Source organism: Nuphar pumila, chromosome 9, assembly GCF_984573655.1.
Source record: "Nuphar pumila chromosome 9, dmNupPumi1.hap1.1, whole genome shotgun sequence".
Taxonomy (NCBI): Eukaryota; Viridiplantae; Streptophyta; class Magnoliopsida; order Nymphaeales; family Nymphaeaceae; genus Nuphar; species Nuphar pumila.
Genome location: NC_143257.1, coordinates 112,171,011 through 112,187,063, shown reverse-complemented (window position 1 = coordinate 112,187,063; position 16,053 = coordinate 112,171,011). Strand labels below are relative to the sequence as shown.

General features: G+C 38.0%; 1 protein-coding gene across 1 annotated transcript in view; it reads right to left on the bottom strand.

The window, feature by feature from the left end:
* Positions 1 to 16,053, bottom strand: part of LOC149828897 (uncharacterized) — a 98,333-nt gene that overhangs the window by 51,050 nt on the left and 31,230 nt on the right. The window lies entirely within an intron of this gene.

Sequence of the window (16,053 nt, the reverse complement as noted above, 5' to 3'; positions counted from 1 at the left end):
CGACGTTCCGCACTTCCGAAGCGCGCTTCGGGGAAGCGCGCTTCCCCTTTTAGCTAGGCGCTTCCGGTAACCCTGGTATATACCCATTTGCATCCAACAATGTCAGCATCTACTGAGGATCAACTAAATCCCATGTATGTTGAGACACTAAAGCATCTATTTCTTCTTGCATAGCCAGCTTCCAGCGGTTATCTAGCTCTGCCTGGTGATAGTTCAGAGGAATCGTTTCAGCAAATAGGGTTCAAATAAAAAATTTCATCTGATTTCCAATTCTGACATCGGAGACAAAATCAGATATGGGATATAAGGTACATTGTCGTGTCCCCTTGCGTAGAGCAATTGGCCTGTTATCATCATCACGAAGATCATTGTTGTCAGTAGTACTTACCTCAGGAGAAGAAGATGATTCCCTGTTGAGTAGGCAACACCGGCTGCAGGAGGGGCGGAGCTCAAGGGGCGAAGAGCTATCAGCTCATCATATTCAGCTCGACTGAGGGTGATACTGTCACTTGCAGAGATATTATCATGTACATTTGTTGCCTCTGTTAAAATGTAAAACTGTACATATATGTATATATAATAATATTATATTATTATATATATATATAAATACATTTTTAATTTCTTTCTTTTCTGTATTTTTTTCCTTTATTTTTATTTTTTGTCTTTATGTCATCTAGTTCAGTTTGAACTAGAATGACTGTTGCTAGTCAAGTCCTGTCCAGACTTGACTAGCAATAGAGCTGTTGGACTGTGCCCAACAGCTCTATTGAGTCCTCTTTCAGCTGTGTATATAAAGGGGTGCAGCCCCTCTTGTATTTTACTCCAATGCTTCTTAAGCAATTGGTTTTTCATATCAATAAAGAATACATTTTTATTTTTATTTTGTTTCCAGTTATACCCTTTTTAAGGGTTATGCTTTAGTGTCATTCTTGACACTTGCTCTTGTTAATCAAAGCTCGTGTTTCGAAGATCCCCATTTCATTTCATGGTATCAGAGCCGCGGAAGTACTAAATCTTGAGGAAAAGCTGCCTTGGTTTCCGTGCCCGTTTGCAAAAGTGTTCGCCACTTGAAGAGAAGTGTTTTATCACTTCATTGGAGAAGATTTCACATCTTGTTGTATTGTTTTTTTTTTCTTTTTTTTTCATTTTCCTTCTTGTTTCTCTTCTATCCCTATTCTTTCTCTCCTTGTAATCGATGGATGACAATGATAAAGTCACCATCATGCCTATGAAACTAAGCGATACGAACTATGTAACATAGGCTTCAATCATGAAGCACCATATATTGGGAAAAGGCTTATGGGGGATTGTGGATGGTTCCGATTCGGAACCTAAGCTATCTCTTACTAAAAAGGAGGGAGATAAAGAGATCCCTCTATCAGAAGAAGAGAAAATCAAGGCTATTGCCTCATACGAGAAGAAATGGAAAGAATGGAGAATATCTCATGCGAAGATAATGTCATGGCTTATCAATAGCGTTGACATTAAAAAATGCTCAAGTCTTGCCAAATTTGATCATGCCGATAAGGCATGGGAATACCTTAAGAATATGTATTCCCTTAAAGATATTGCACACGTGTGCAACCTCCAAGAAAAAGTTCGAATGATGACACAAGGAGACAAAACTATTCGTGAATATTACAATGGGTTGTCCGAACTTTGGGAAGAACTTTCCCTTTTAGAACCAAAGTGGCATTGTGCCGAAGACATCGAGCTTCGTCAGAAACAACTCGATGTTGAACATTTTTACCAGTTTATCACTGGATTAAGGCCGGAATTTGAAACCACTAAATCGGCCCTACTTCACCGGGGAAAAATTCCTTCTATTGTTGAAACTATTGAAGAGTTAACAATGGAAGAAAATCGTCTCCGGAAAGATTCTTTAAAAATTGAAGATGATTCCGTTTTAGCCGTGTCTAGACCAGGGAATCATGTTCGATCATATAGGCCTCCTCACTTTAACCGACAAAATGGTGACTATGATAAGAAGAAAGTTATTTGTCATCACTGTCATGAACCGGGACACTACAGGCCACAATGTCCCAAACTTAAGGAGCTGAGAGAAAAAAGAGTTGCAATTGCTGGATCGGAGCCTAAAGATCAGGATGCACCAGTTTCCCTGGCCCAACTAATGGAGATCCTTCAGTCTCTCATCAAAGGTGCCTCTTCCTCATCTGAAGCTTCAACCGGCGCAGCAGCCTCATCTTTTTCTGATTTAGGTAAAATTTCTTGGCTTCTTGACTCTGGTGCATCTTTTCATATGACCCCAAATAATCAAAGTCTATCCAAATGTGTTAAAAATAAAACAAGTGTGTCAAAGGTCTTTACTGCTGATGGGACTTCTCTTGAAATAGAAGGAATAGGAGATTTTGAAAAAATTTATAAAACAAAAAATTTTTTTATTCCAGAAATTAGACATGTTCCCCAATTAAATTTAAATCTTTTATCTGTATCTCAAATTTCTGATTATGGGTGTAATATTTCTTTTTCTTCTCATGGTTGTTGGGTACAGGATCGCCAGTCAGGCAAGCTGATTGGGGAAGGCCATAGAGAAGGAGGACTGTATTACATGGATTTTTTGGAAATGCCGAAGAAAGTTTTTTGTTATAATATTCAAAAAATAGAGTTGGAACTGTGGCATAAGAGACTTGGTCACCCACATATAGCCAAAATCCAACATTTTCCAAATCTAGGGAAATTTTGTAACTCTGAATCATTTGATTGTAAAGATTGTATTCTCGGCAAAATGAAAAGATTACCATTTCAGAACAGAACCTTTTTCTCTTCAAGACCACTTGAATTAATACACTCGGATGTTTGGGGTCCTGCACCAGTAATTTCTAAAGGAGGATTTGTTTACTATGTTATTTTTGTCGATGATTTCTCCCGACATACGTGGATGTACTTTCTCAAACATAAGTCTGAAGTATTTTCATACTTTCAAACTTTTCATAATATGGTTAAAAACAAATTTCAAAATGATATTACTATTTTTCGCACAGATTCAGGGGGAGAGTTTTTATCCACAGATTTTCAAAATTATCTTAAATTGCATGGCATAACACATCAAAGATCTTGTCCTTATACACCTCCACAAAATGGACTGGCAGAACGAAAACATCGCCATATTATAGAAACCACTAGAACTTTATTAATAGCAAATCAAGTCCCTAAAGACTTTTGGGCAGAAGCTGCCTTAACTGCCACCTATCTCATTAATAGGATGTCATCTTCTTCGTTACAAAATATCACTCCCATTGAAAAACTTATGAACATTTCTCCAGACTACTCTAGATTAAGAATATTTGGGTGCAAATGTTTCATATTTACTGACAAAAATGATAAACTTTCCCCTCGTGCGATTCCCTGTGCCTTTTTAGGATATGCTGAAAACCAGAAAGGTTATAGATGTTTTGACTTCAAAAATAATAAACTATGTGTCTAGAAATGTTTCCTTTCTTGAAAAGGAGAGCTTCTTTGATTTTAGAAAATTAAAAGACGTCACTGAGTACTCCTTTTTGCAAGATCTAACATCAACATCTGATGAATATGACCTTGATTGTAACTTTGATGATGATCCAAGAATTATTGATCTTAATGTTGAAAATGAAGAAGTTCATAGAGATACTAATATTCAATATTCCAGGCAACAAGAGTCTAATACTCCATGTGCACTTGAGAAATATTCTAACATTCCAACTAGACAATCATCCCGAATCTCGAGGCCTCCAGAAAAGTTTGTATCATACGAGTCTTTCTCACCCACATATAGGGCAGTTATTGCATTAATTCACACATATGAAGAACAATCCACATATTTTCAAGCAAAAAATGATATCAAATGGATAGAAGCCATGAAAGTTGAATTAGATGCACTTGAAAAGGCTTCTACATGGAATATTCAAGATCTTCCTCCAGGGAAGAAAACTATAGGATGTCGATGGGTTTATAAAATTAAAACCAAGAGTGATGGTACTCTTGAAAGATATAAAGCCCGTTTAGTAGCCAAAGGTTATGCCCAAGAATATGGGATTGATTATGAAGAAACCTTTGCTCCGGTGGCTCGTATGACTACTGTCCGAACCTTAATTGCCTTAGCTTCTATCAAAAAATGGTCTATTTTTCAAATGGATGTCAAAAATGCTTTTTTAAATGGAAAGCTAGTTGAAGAAGTATATATGGAACCCCCTCCTGGTCTAAGTATTCCTAAGGGTAAAGTCCTTCGCTTAGAAAAAGCTCTTTATGGACTTAAACAAGCACCAAAAGCTTGGTATGATAGGTTTAGTCGTGTTATGATTGATATTGGTTTTCAATTCTGTTTAACTGACACTGCTTTGTTTATTAAGAATTTTGATGCAGGGATCATTGTGCTTCTTCTCTATGTGGATGATATGATCATCACCGGAAGCGATAAACAGGGAGTTGAAACAATCAAAACACTTCTTAAATCTTATTTTGAAATGACTGATTTGGGCTTGTTGAGATATTTTTTAGGCATTGAAGTTGCTTATTCTCCTAGAGGATATTTATTATCTCAGACTAAATTTGCTTTTGATATTGTTTTCAGGTCTGGTATTACTGATGATAAGAAAGTTGACACTCCAGAAGTTGTTAATGTTAAAATGAAGATTGATGATGGAGAACTTCTTGCAGACCCTACTCCTTACAGACAGCTTGTCGGGGCACTTTCCTATCTATCCATTACCAGACCAGATATAGCACATGCTGTTCATACAGCAAGTCAATTTCAACATGCTCCTACTTCTGTTCATATGGGAGCAGTCATGTGTATTATCAGATACATCAAGTCCTCTCTTTCACGAGGACTTTTCTTATCTTCCTCCTCTTCTCTTGATTTAATTGCATATACTGATGCTGATTGGGGAGGTGATCCCAATAACAGACACTCAACCACTGGCTTTTGTGTCTTTTTAGGGGAATCATTAATCTCGTGGAGGTGTAAAAAGCAGCAGAAGGTATCTCTCTCATCCACCGAAGCTGAATACAGAGCCATGGCAACCACGACCATGGAAGTAGTTTGGCTCCGACGACTGCTTGCTGACATGGGAGTTGAAGCAACAAAGGCTTCACAAATGTGTTGTGACAACAAAAGTGCGATCTACATTGCCAGTAACAGAACATTCCACGAACGCACCAAACACATCGAAATGGATTGTCACTACGTCAGAGAGGAATATCTACACGGGATAATTGATCTGCCATATGTCACTTCAGAATATCAGTTAGCAGACCTCTTTACAAAGCCTCTCGCTGCTCCCCGATTTCACTTTCTCTTAGACAAACTTTCGCTCATTGTACCGTAAGTTTGAGGGGGAGTGTTAAAATGTAAAACTGTACATATATGTATATATAATAATATTATATTATTATATATATATATAAATACATTTTTAATTTCTTTCTTTTCTGTATTTTTTTCCTTTATTTTTATTTTTTGTCTTTATGTCATCTAGTTCAGTTTGAACTAGAATGACTGTTGCTAGTCAAGTCCTGTCCAGACTTGACTAGCAATAGAGCTGTTGGACTGACACAGTCCAACAGCTCTTAATAGAGTTGTTGGACTGACACATTCCAACAGCTCTAAATAGAGTTGTTGGACTGTGCCCAACAGCTCTATTGAGTCCTCTTTCAGCTGTGTATATAAAGGGGTGCAGCCCCTCTTGTATTTTACTCCAATGCTTCTTAAGCAATTAGTTTTTCATATCAATAAAGAATACATTTTTATTTTTATTTTGTTTCCAGTTATACCCTTTTTAAGGGTTATGCTTTAGTGTCATTCTTGACACTTGCTCTTGTTAATCAAAGCTCGTGTTTCGAAGATCCCCATTTCATTTCAGCCTCTAGTGTAGTTACATTTGCTTTAGGAGCATATGGCTTTGATGAAGAAGTGGTTGGCCGACCATGCTTATCCCAGCAACAATCTTCTAGATGTCCAGATTTTTCACAGAATGTACATTGAAGCTTTTCTCTGCCTCCCATACCTCGTCCACGACCTCGTCCCCTGATATTCTGAAGATTTCCACGCCCATAACCAGAGGAGACAACTAGAGCAGATGACTGAGTCACAGGCTGAGATTGTGGAAGAGAGATCGCAAGTCTACTCAGACGATTATATGCATCAGCAAGAGAAGGTACATCTGATCCAGTCAACATTTGAACTTTTGCAACAGAGAATTCTGAGGATAGACCTGTAAGAAACCAAGCAACCATAGTCTGTTCTTGATGATCCTTTTGCTTCGAGCAACAAAGAGGCCTGTGAGCATTGAGTCTTTCAAACACAGCCTTGATGGAGGCATAATACTGGGCTAAGGTCTGATCTCCCTGCTGTAAATTATATATCTCATGTTCAACTTGCAGGATACGACTCACATTAGTCTCTTGTGAGTACATATCTCGAAGATTGTCCCACATCTGTTTGGTTGTATTATAGTAAATTAAACCATCTGCAATATGGGGTTCGACACTGTTCATGATCCATGACATAACTATGTCATTATCTTCATCCCAAGTAACATATTTTCCCACTTTTTCAGTGGGTTCGTCTTCCAACAAAATATGTTTTCTACGATGTCCAGATACCAACATCATAAAAGTTCTGGACCACCTGGCATAGTTAGTTTCATTCAACCTTACAGACTTACAGAAGAGCCGTACGAGAAGGGATTGGCAAAAGCCTTATACTCCCCAATATGTTCAATTTTGGAATCACATTTCGAAGTTTCAGCCATACTGAAGATTTAATACTATTTCAGCTGCAAAAAAAAAATCACACTTGAATAGCAAATTTTAGAATCACGCGTCAGCCAATAGGACAACCAGCAGCTGTACCCAACACAGAATGCCACGACAGTAATGAATAGCAGCCCATAAACAGGGATATTTTCCAACACAGCAGGGAATCACGCCTGCTGCCCAACACAGAATCCCACGACAGCATAAAAACTTTCACATAAACAGGGATATTTTCCAACACAGCAGGGAATCACGCCTGCTGCCCAACACAGAATCCCACGACAGCAGAAAAAACTTTCACATAAACAGGGATATTTTCCAACACAGCAGGGAATCACGCCTGCTGCCCAACACAGAATCCCACGACAGCAAAATAACTCACATAAACAGGATATTTTTCAACACAGCAAAGACTCACGCCTGCTGCTTCCACGACATGAACACAACTGATAGTAACATGCTTCTTTCACAGCAAAAAAAAATCACGACACAGCAGGGAATCACGACTGCTGAAACCGTATTGACAGGTGTTGTAAATCACGACAGTTGCTGCTCCCAGACAAATAAAACACGACAGCCAAAAAGAGGAATCTCATTTCTTCAGGGGACACGATAAAAAAAAATCACGGCAGCAGCACACCTCGAGCTCGATCACAAATAGCAGCATATGAAAAGAGATTTTCGTTGCTCCCAAACCCAAAAATCATGACAGTTGTTTCAAGGAAGAATGGTGGAACTCAAGGGCTCAAGGGTTACGGCTGTCAGACCTGAAGACACACACCCACGATGTCTCTTAGATCTGATGACAGATCTGGGTCATGACCATAATCAGACACCAGATCTGTTATCAGATCTTACGAAAAAAAATATAATACACACCTGGTTCCAATATTTTTCTTGTTGGTGTAGATCGATTGCAGATTGATCACGATCGATCACGCTCCCGAGATCAGTGCTCTGATACCATGTTGAAGAATATATCAGATGCATCGAACCCTAGGTAGAGAGAGAGAGACGGCTGTTTAGAAAAGGAGAACTCGTTAATCTAATATTAGGGCTACTCTCTATGTTAAATAGAGAGATGCCAAAAAGGAGAAATTACATATAAGTCCCTCATTAACTTAAAATTTCAAATAACCTCTAATCTAAGAAAACTTAAACTTGAAACCTCTTACTCTCAACATTATACAAATGCAAAAGGCCACATGGGGGGGCTCCCAAAGGAGTCGTTGGGGAGCCCCCAACGACTCTATTGGGGGGACCCCCAATGTGACCCATTATAAAAAAGAATAAAAAATAAAAATAAAGGGAAAAGAAAGAAAAAAAAATTACAACATATTCCAAGTGGAATATGTGCAAGATGTGAAATTACAATAATACCCTTTTGGGGTAAAATAATAAAAAGATATATATAGAGAGAGAGAGATACATATACATATATGATATATATGTATATGTATCTCTATGTATATAAGTATATATATCTAAGTCACAGGGATTCGGCTAGCAGGGTGCCGCACTCGCGTTGATGCGGGTGCGGCACCGGGTGTGGTCAACCCGACACCGGGTGCGTTGACCGCACCCAGGGTCATTTCGGTCCATTTTTTGGATTGTTTTTTTAAATTGCCCTATGAAATGGGCTGCGGAATTTAAAAAAAATCTTGGGGGGGGGGGAGGCGCTGCCCCCCTATAACCCCCCGCAAAGGCCGGCCCCCCGCCCGCTGACCGCGTAGCGGGACCCGTGTCGGGGGGAGCCCCCGGACCTCCCTTCCTGCAAAGGCAAAAACTATGAATCAAGCTCCACAACTCATCATGGACATGATCTTCTCTTTGAGAAAGAAATCTTTGACTGCCTCAGAAATGTCTTTAGATACAATAGACCAGAATGAAGTAAAGAAGCTATCTGGGTACCCATCTAATCTTGGGGGGCTATCTCCATCAAGAATAAACCTTAACCACCTCCTCTTCCAACCCCATGGATCTGGACAACCTTTAAAAGGGTTACGATTGATGTAGCCCCTAACAAATAACTTGAAGAAATAATTTGAGGCCTCTCAAAAAATACTCTCTTCCCACCACATAGGATTTGTCCTCCCTCTGAAGTCAGTTCATCTGTTTACGCTATGTATTGCGGTTTGTCATAAGGTGGAAGAGTTGGGATGATCTGAACATCCAATGGTCATTAACGAAGCAGCAATCGATCCTACTGGCGCGATAGTTAGGACCAACTTGCTTGTTATGCCAAGTAAAGCAGGAAGACCCATAATCAATCTCTATCAGTCCTGCTAAGTCTATGAAATCATTGAATTCATTGGCACCCATATGATAGGTAGTCAAATCTCAACATTTAGAAATATGTTTGGTAACCTTCTGATCACTAATGAGCAATCATGGATGCGGGACCCGCGCCGGGGGGAACCATATATATATAGATATAGATATAGATATATATATTACATTTTTGCCCCTACCGCACCCCCGTACCCAAGGTTTTTGAAAGTGCCGCACCCCCGCACCCGCACCCATGTGACATAGATATAGATATATATATACTTACAACATTGGTTTTGGAGATATATTTTAACACCCCCCCCCCTCAAACTTACGGTGCGATAACCGCAAGTTTGTCAAAAAGGAAATGAAATCTGGGTGAGCAAAGAGCCTTAGTGAAGAAGTCCGCTAGTTGATACTCAGACGTCACGTACGGGAGATCAATGACCTTCTTCAAGTATTTTTCCTTGACATAATGGCAGTCCATCTCTATATGCTTTGTTCGCTCATGAAAGGTGTGATTCTTGGCAATATAAATTGCACTTTTGTTGTCGCAGCATAGCTTTGTTGGTTCTCTAATAAACACTCCCATATCTTCCAGAAGACGCTGAATCCATACAATTTCCATGGTAGTGGATGTCATGGCTCTAAATTCTGCTTCGGTGGATGACAAAGAGACCTTCTGTTGCTTTTTACATTGCCATGAAATTAGAGACTCACATAAAAAAACACAAAAACCAGTGCTGGAGTGACGGTTATTAGGGTCACCTCCCCAATGAGAGTCAGTATAAGCAATTAACTTTAATTCAGAAGAAGAAGATAAAAATACTCTCTTATTTACAATTCCCTTTAGATATCTAATGATGCGAAGAACAACACTCATATGAACGGTTGTGGGAGCATGTTGGAACTGACTAACTATGTGAATAGCATGAGACAAATCAGGCTGAGTGATGCTAAGATACATCAACGAGCCTACCAATTGCCTGTAAGGAGTAGGGTCAATCAGAGGGATTCCATCATCAATCTTCATTTTTTATCCCACGACTTCAGGAGTTTCGCAGACTTTGTCATCAGAAATTCCTGACCTGCCAATAATCTCAAAAGCAAGTTTAGACTGAGATAAAAAATAACCACGTCGAGAATAAGCAACTTCAATTCCAAGAAAGTATGTCAGAAAACCTAAATCTGACATCTCAAATTTCGAAGTCAAGACGGACTTAATATCCTTGACTCCTTAAACATCATCACTTGTAATTAACATATCATCAACATAGAGTAATAATATCACAATCCCTGCATCAGATTTTCTAGTAAACAAAGCAGTATCAGTATAACAAGAGGAAAATCCATTTTCCAGCATTACATTGGTAAATTTATCATACCAGGCTTTGGGAGTCTGTTTCAAACCATAGAGAGCTTTTTGGAGGCGAAAAACTTTATCTTTAGGAATCTTCATGCTTGGTGGGGCATCCATATAAACTTCTTCGTTAAGATCACCATTTAAAAAAACATTTTTCACATCCATTTAAAAAATGTTCCAATTTTTAATAGACGCAATAGTAATAAGACATCTAACTGTAACCATTTGGGCTACAGGAGCAAAAGTTTTTTTATAATCAATATCATATTCTTGTTCATACCTTTTTTGCGACTAAGCGAGCTTTGTATCTCTCCAGAGATCCATTGCTCTTAGTCTTAACCTTAAAAACCCAACGACAACCTATAGTTTTTTTTCTTATAGGTAGAATTTGGAATTCTCATGTCTCAGCTTTCCTAAGAGCATTGAGTTTATTTTGCATAGCTTTTTGCCATTCTATACATTTTTTAGCTTCTTCGAAATTTCTTGGTTCAAAGCAAGAATAAATAGCGCTAAGACAAGACCTATATCTGGGTGAAAACGAATCAAAAGAGACGAAACGAGTTGGAGGTCTCTTATTCCTTTCAGATCTTCTGTGGTCAAGAGTGGGAACAGACTCACTATATTGATCAATAGCACTTCTGAAAGTATCTCTATTTCTATGAGAATAGGTTATAGGATCACTTGAAATTCTACCTTCTTGGATATTAGGTGAGTTATATTCACCAACATCAATCTCATTTTCCCCATCATGGTTTGATGATACATCATCATCACTAGATATATCATCATTACTAGATAATAAGTCAAATAAGAAAGAGTAATCAACATTTTCTTGTTGAGAAACGTTCTTTTTAAAGCCGCTTTCGTTTACTAAGAATGTCACATTTCTTGACATATAACTTATCATTTCTAAGGTCATAACAATTGAGTTTCGGAATATCCAAGAAAGGCGCAAGGAATAGCCTTGGGAGAAAGCTTGTCATTCTTATCTGTAAGTATAAAATACATACAACCAAAGACCCGTAACTTATTATAATCAGGTTCTATCTTATGTAATACTTCAAAAGGAGATATCTTTCCCAAATTCCTAGATGGTAAGCAATTTATAAAATACACAGAAGGAAGAGTTGCTTCGGTGCAAAAGTTTTTAAGAATATTTTGGGATATAAGAAGGGTCCTAGTAGTCTCAATGATATGCCTATGTTTTCTTTCGGCCAACCCATTTTGTTGAGGGGTTTTAGGACAAGACCTTTAGTGAACAATACCACTATTCTCAAGGTATTCCTTAAATTGATTGGAGAGATATTCTCCTCCAGAATCACTTCTAAATATTTTTTATGTTACTGTTGAATTGATTCTTGATCATTATATGAAAAGTTTTAAAATACGAAAATACTTCATGCTTATTATACTTAAGAAAATAAATCCAAGAATATTTGAAAAAATCATTCACAAAAATTACATAATAAGAAAAGCCTCCTTTTGAAACAATTGGTGCGGGTCCCCAAACATCTGAATGAACAATTTCGAAAGGTTTAGAAGAGAACATAGTCCTTTGCTCAAAAGGCAAACTTCGCATTTTTTCGAGAATACACTCTTTACAAGAAAATGAACATTTACAGAGGTCTTTTGCAAAATGTAAGTAAGACAACTTGGTGATATTAGGATGACCAAGTCTTTTGTGTCACATATTTACATCTGTGTCGAGCAACATTACAAAAAAAAAAATTGAAACTTGAAGAGAGTCCATATAGTATAAATCTCTCTTTCTAAAGCCTTCCCCAATCAATTTTTCGGACCGGCGAACCTGTATTAAACATTTATCAAAAAAGAATTTAATATCGCAACCATGATCCGAGAGTTGAGAAACAGAGAGAAGGTTTAAGTTTAGCTTAGGTATAAATCTAATTTTTGGAATAAAAAAATCTTGAGTTTCAAAATTACCTATGCATTTAATTTCAAGAGAGGTTCCATCCGCAGTGAAAACAAAAGATGGAGAAATATTTTTTGAATAATCGGAAAGAGAATATATATTGGGGGACATATGAAAGGATGCACCAGAGTCCAAAAGCCAAGAGACTTTACCTAGAAGAGAAGAGGTAGACACGGTGGCACCGGAGGTAGCTCCCTTGAGGAGAGGTTGAAGAGCTTCCACTATTTGACTTAGAGAGAGAGGTCCACTTGAACATGACTACTCCTTTTGCGGTATACCGGTGGTGGCCATGGCTAGAAGCCTCTTCCATTTGGGACATATGGGTTTGGGTTTGATATGCCCGGGTTCTTTATAGAAATGACAAAATTTGCTATAGTCCTTTTTCCCTCTTTGCCCACTATTTTCACCTTAATTTTGTAGTTTAAAGTGAGGAGGACGATAGGCTTTTACATTGTTTTCAGGTCTTGATATGGCATTGACCCCATCTTTTTCTTCACAATTACAAGGGAAAGAACATTCAATCCTTGTTTACTTATACTCATACGAGTATCTTCACCACTTAATTTGGTGAGAACATCTTAAAGAGAGAGAGGAGTAAAAGATGATAAAAAAGATAACCTTATTTGCTCAAATTCGGGTCTTAGCCCATTCAAGAAGTTGAAGAACCGATCTTCTTCAAGTTGCTTGTAACGGAGTTCTATTGCTTCTCCACTCCATTTAGGCTCTAGCATAGCAAGCTCTTCCCAAATAGAAGAAAGGTCGGCGAAATATTCTCTAATAGTCATGTCGCCTTGTTGAAGAGTAAGAGCTTTCTTTTGGAGGTAGTATTTATGAGATAGGTCTCTTGAGGTATACATTTTTTCAAGATAATGTCAAGCTTCCGAAGCTTTCTTGAACTTGATAATATTAGCATTAATCTTGGTTTCAACCGACGAGAAAATCCAAGAAAGAATCTTAAAAAATTTCATTTCACATTCGTCATGTTTCTTGGAGTAATCCTCAAGCGCTTTGGTTCTTTCATCCCCTTCAAGAATCTTGATTTCTCCATCTTTAACAATAGCAATTTTTGGTTTGGGTTCCGGGATTGTGCCTTGCACATAACCCCACAAACCCTTCCCTTTTATGTGAGCCTCCATGTTCCCGGCCCAAACATGATAATTGGATCCTTTAAAGTTGAGAGCAAAGGAGGACTCTTTTTCGCCCATTAGAGAGTAAAGATGGAAGAAGAAATACGTACCAAGAGGAAATCTTTAGGTATTCTTCTAAAATATTGGAGAAGCAAGATCCATCACTTCAACTTCAAAACACCAAAGGCACGCTTTTTGAGGAACTCGAAAAATGAAGAATCCCACAATCCTCTATCACCAACCTTGCTCTGATACCATGTAAAAATGCCTACTAAGAGGCTACAAGCACAAATACTTGACAAACAAATGTGCACGAATGCACTTACACCACACTTGCACAAATACGTAAAATACACAAAAGAGAGCAAGCATGCACTTCATTAAAAGAGAAATGCTTGAGGCACTCAAGCTAAAACAAACAAAAGGGGGAACACCCCTATTTATACAAATGCAAAAGGCCACATGGGGGGCTCCCAAAGGAGTCGTTAGGGAGCCCCCAACGGTCACATTTGTGACCGTTGGGGGTCCCCAACGACTCTATTGGGGGGACCCCCAATGTGACCCATTATAAAAAAGAATAAAAAATAAAAATAAAGGGAAAAGAAAAAAAAAAGATTACAACATATTCCAAGTGGAATATGTGCAAGATGTGAAATTACAATAATACCCTTTTCGGGTAAAATAATAAAAAGATATATATAGAGAGAGAGAGAGATACATATACATATATGATATATATGTATATGTATCTCTATGTATATAAGTGTGTATATATATACTTACAACATTGGTTTTGGAGATATATTTTAACACTCACTTGCTCAAATTTGCGACGTAACCCAAATAAGAATTGGAACAATCGATCTTGTTCCATTTGCTTTTGTCTTAATTCAACATCTTTCATAGCAACCCATTTTGGCTCTAAAAGAGCCAACTCATCCCATAGTGGATTTAAAACACTATAGTAATCTTGAATACTTGAATCACCTTGTTTGGTGGTTCTAATTTTTTCTTGCAAAAAATATGCTCTTACAAGATCCTTTTGGGTATACATACCCTTCATAAAAAAACAAGTCTCACTGGCCCGGCGAAATTTAGCTATATTAGCACATACCTTGAATTCGACATTGTTCATGAACCAAGCAAGGATTTTTGAGTGATTGTTTTCCCAGTCTTCAACTTTTTTTTTATGATTTTCAATGGTTTTGAGGAGAGCATCTCCTTCAAGAGCCTTTTTTTGACCACCTTCGATCTTTATGAGCTTCAATCTAGGTTCCGGAATGGAACCCATAACATACCCCCAAAGTTTTTTACCTTTGAGATTGTTCTCCATGGCCGATGCCTACATCATGTAGTTCTTTCCATTGAGTTTGAAGGATAGGTCAATTTTTGCTTTCATAATGCCACCAAGAAGTGAGAAGAGGGGAGACAATAGATAGAAATATACATACCACGCTTTTTCCTCTAAGAACCGAGTGGCTCTGATACCATGTAATGAGATATGCGGAAACATAAAGAGTGCTATAAGCACTTGCAATGTCCTACAATGGACAAACAAAAGAGACAATAGCCAAGTCCACTAAGGGACAATACATACAGAAGCCTTGAGAAAGGCAAAAATATAAAAGCCTCTTTATTGAGAGAGAGAGTTCTCAAGCATGAAGAAAATACAAAGGGGTTCACCCCTATTTATACAAAAAGAAATGAGAAGGGAGGCCACATGGCCTCAAAAGGGGAGCCAAAAAGGGGGCTCCCATGGAGTCATTGGGAGCCCCCAACAGTCACATTTGTGACTGTTGGGGGCCCCAACGACTCTATGGTGGGGCTCCTTTTTGGTTATTGCAAAAAGGAAAAAATAAAAAAATAAAAAAACTAAATGTATTTAAAAAAGCTAAATTAAAAAATAGCTGTTTTCTAAAACAACTATGTGAAAAGACAAAAATACCCCTATCGGGTATTTTATATATATACGAATACATATTTTAACAAAGGACTGGTCTGAAACCTACCCAACAACGTATTATAGCTGTCACCACTTGAGTAAAGGAGTCCTTTCATATGATGAAAACGTACTCTCATTTAGATTCTGTTCAACAATGCTTTCCATGTAACTGATGCTTTGGCAATTAAGTATAAGATGCTCCTTGGTGGTTCAGAAAGATGACATAATTCAGAGAAAATAAATAGAAATATGTCACATAGGTGCAGGTGCAGGTGCAGATGCAGATGCGGATGCGGCACTTCAAAAAAAAATGGGTGCGGGGTGCGGGGAGGGTATATATATAATTTTTAACAATTTTAAGTTAACAATGCGTGTATGTGTGCATTTATGTATTTATATATATAATATAAATAAAACTGGACTTGGTTAGGGTTAACTGAATTTACTTTTAGACAGAAATGGACCTCAGTGTGGTTGACTTCACCTGACACAAAGGAAGCCGTGTCCAAGTGTCGCACCCGCATGGGTGCGGGTGCGACGTGGGTGTGGTGCCTGATAGAAGAGTCCGTGTTACATAGATAGAAATATAGACAGTTTATAGGAAATTAGAATTCTACTATGTGAAAGTTTGCTAATGTTAGTCTTCTTTTCTTTCTGTTTC